Source organism: Nannospalax galili, unplaced genomic scaffold (assembly GCF_000622305.1).
Source record: "Nannospalax galili isolate Female #2095 unplaced genomic scaffold, S.galili_v1.0 scaffold600, whole genome shotgun sequence".
NCBI lineage: Eukaryota > Metazoa > Chordata > Mammalia > Rodentia > Spalacidae > Nannospalax > Nannospalax galili.
In genome coordinates, this window is record NW_008348789.1 from 3417994 (window position 1) to 3421841 (window position 3848).

Genomic DNA, 3848 nt, shown 5'->3' on the forward strand with positions numbered 1-3848 from the left:
TACAGTTTAAACTCGAAGATTGCACATTTTGATTGCCAAAACCTAATAATAACAACACTTTATTTGTATTCCCTTTTTCTCATCCAAAATGCTTGCTTTTTTATAAAAAAAAGTTAGACATTATATATATATCTATATATCTATCTATCTATCTATCTATCTATCTATATATCTATCTATCTATCTGTCTGTCTATCTATCTATCTATGCAAAAGTACATGATATGGCATTCTTGGTATTCTTTTCCAATTGCTGTCCCTATTTCTCCCCTCCCTGTAGTCCTCCTCCACCTCTCACATAGCCTCTCTTCTGCAAAAAGATCAGCAGGAGATAGAAGGACTGGGGGAAAGTATGAGAAAAATATTTATCAAATGTCATAATGAAATTCATTATTTTGTTCATTAAAAATATTAGTTAAAAAAATTTTTTTTAAAGTAGCAAGATAAAGTTTTATTGTGGCCAACCGGGCTGTCTATATCAGGAATAGAAGCAGCCTTGAACACCATTCGGGCAGAATATTTATAGGAATACAGAAGGCAGAACAAGTGGACCAATCAGGTTTATACAACAAAGCAAAATTTGAACATAGAAAACTTCTAATTTACCAATCGACTAGCAGTCATTGTATGGACATGGACTTGGGTAAGCAAAGCAGGTTACAAAAGTGAGATAACTGGTTAATCAACTCCAGGCCTAGATTACAGGTAAGTGAAGCATCTTTAGATAAGCGGTTAGTCAACTGCGGGCCTGGATTACAATTCCCTGTGGCAAGCAGTCAGTCCATTTCTCAGAATTCAAGGTTACTTCTCCCTTCTAGGCATCCCCCACAAGTACGGCAAAAGGCATTCCTCCTGAAATGGCCACCCTGGGCAAAATGGAGCAACACAGGCCAGGCCAGTTCAGCTGAGACAGTTCATTCCCCCCTCCTTTTGGAGAATAATCAGATCTTTGATATTTTATTAATTTTTATTGATCTACTTTGGAGGGAGTAATATTGACTCCATATCATCTAGAGTTTATTATCCAAGATTTCACAGGAAAGTTAATAAAGCCATCACTACCTGTTCTGTTAGTGAGGCTAACCAGGGACTCAAAGTTTTCTAGTAGGTGCCTTCTACTTTTTTAGCTCTGTACGTTTGATTTACATAAAAACAGTATGAATACCTCCTTTTAGTGGTTCTGGCATCCTTAGTCTTAGAGATAAGCTCACTAGCAGATCCAAGGAATTTTCCAGCTTTCAGTTGAAAGAGAAACTCAGTTGGTCATTTTTCTTTTGGAGTTTTTATTTTTAAACTGTCTAATTTTTACCTTTTATTTTATTACTTTGAAGAGGTAATCCTAAAATCTTTTGGGGATAAAAGCTCTCAAATACTTTTAACTTTTCTTGTCTTTGGGACAGAGTACTTTGCTAAAAGGCCAAAGGACATTTTGACTTTTAGCCAAGAAACTGGCTACTTTTTTTGTGGGGGGGTCTTTTTACCCTAGCTACCTAGCCAATTTTTATCTCCTATTTTTATCATACCACCTTCTGAAGAGGCTTACCCAAATTGCCAATAGGGAACTGGAATGTAAACCATTCTGGCTTCTCCCATGATGAACAGGGATGCAGGGTGAGGCAATTGGTGTACCCCCTTCAGTGGGCCTATCTGAAAGATTCCCAAATTGCATAACTCTTAACTATAGGGAGAAAAAGAAGGTGCTCGAACAATGCCTGGGATATATGACAGAGAAGTAAAGGCAAGAATAGTTAGCATTACAAGATACTCTCTCTTTTGCAAAAAGATCAGCAGGGGGTAGAAAAGGGAGTGGAAGAAGTATGTGAAAAATATGTAAATGTCATAATGAAACTCATTATTTTATTCATTAAAATATTAGTTAAAACTTTAAAGTGCTGTTATTACACATACACTGATTAAAATAGTTTGAATTCAATTCTTAAACTTCACAGTACTTTTAGTCTTCAAGCAACTGAAATAAAATTCAATCAGTAGAGAGCTTCAAGTTCTTTTTTTAACGAAAAATTTGCTCCCCAAAAACAAAACAAAACAAAATGTTGCCAGGCACGGTGGCACATGCATTTAATCCCAGCACTCCGGAAGCAAAGTAAGGCAGATCTCTGTGGTATTGAGGCCTGCCTGATCTACATAGTGAGTTCCAGGCCAGCTAGGGTTGCAAGGAGAACCTGTCACAAAAATACAAAAAAAAATAAATAATAAAGTTAATGAATTGATGATGTGTTATGCTGAAATAATTGGCTTAAGTGTGTTTCTGTTGCTGGCTGTTAATTTGAACCAAAAATCTCTCATCAATTGTATATTATAATCTGATTTGGTGTGAAAATGATTTGTAACATTGTCTAAGCGTCCTTGTTCCAGAGCCCCCAAGCTTCAGCCAAATATAGCAGCTGAATACCTAGCTAATCATCTGCTGAAAAAGGCCAGAACATGAACACACATAAAAGACTACGATAACTTCCCTCTGCATGGTTTCCAGCTGTAAATGTGTGGGCAGCTCAGCTCCTCCATGCCCTAACCACACAACAGAAACAGTGGAGTCCATTGAACTTCACTGAAACCTCTGGAAACTTGCCAACACAGGTTAAATATTTCCTGCCTTAAATTGCTGCCTATTTTCTCACAAAGAAAAAAAAATATGGGCACCTTATTATCCCTTTCATTTCTCAGGCAACAAAGTATAATGTGATATAAATAGGAAGGGAACATTTTCAGCCAAAATTTGGGATAGAATTCTGGCCATTTCTAGAATATTTTTTAATTCTACAATATGTGTTAACTCATGTGAAGTTAGTAGTCCATGAACATAATTTGCCTTAAATGCTTAACATTAAGTTCTTCAGTCTGAATATATTTTTGCTATCATTCAATAATATCCCAAATAAGAGTAATATAATTATTTAAAATATTGTTTGAATTTTTAAAAAATTGTTTTTAAGTGGAACACTGGATTTTACAGTTTTACAGTTTTACTATCACATAGTAAAACATCTAAAAATTAAATGTATCTCTGTTCCCTACATGAATTAATATAACTCTCCTCAACTAAAAGGGCCAAAAACTATTGAATGATAAATGATTATTGAGCTGGAACAGAGATGGCAGACATTTGAAATGAGTTTTAATAGTAATATTTTATAATACTATATTAAAGCAAATAACACGTGTTTTGCTAGCAAAACTGTGTTATAAGATGCTACTTTGTATTAAAAATGAGAATAACATAACTTTATTTAAGCATATACTCTTATGCGCAAAGAAAGCACCATTGAAAGCTCTGTGACATTCTAAAGGAGATGCCTATTGCAAATGAAATATATAATTCTTAATATTGATTTGTGTGTTTTCTCTGAGATTTCATTAATTAATCTGCCAGGTTTTAATAAAGAAAATTTTGACTATGAATTTCTTGAACAATTGTATCTACATGGTTCTTCTATTGGGGGAATCTTTTAAACTCAAGAGAAGGTGAGGATGAAAAAATATTGATTTCTGCTTGAACCATGATTTAACATCATTGACTATGGTGTGAGACAGAATGGAAGTAACTAAGCAGAGCTGTGAGGAAAACTGGAGCCTCCCTCCTTAAGTTACTGTTTTGTGGCATTTTGTCACAATGATGAGAAAAGTAACTAACAATGAGTTACTAGACCCTGATCTTTTGCTTAAGAATATGTTTGTAAATCATAGGAATGACTAACCCCCAAAATTAAAATGTTTACTGTGTCCATCAAAGGGAATTGGTGTGTACATAAAGAAATAGGAAACAAAAGAATAAGAAAGAAAAACATATAGCAATTATTCTTTTAATCATTTTGAAAAACTACAAATCAT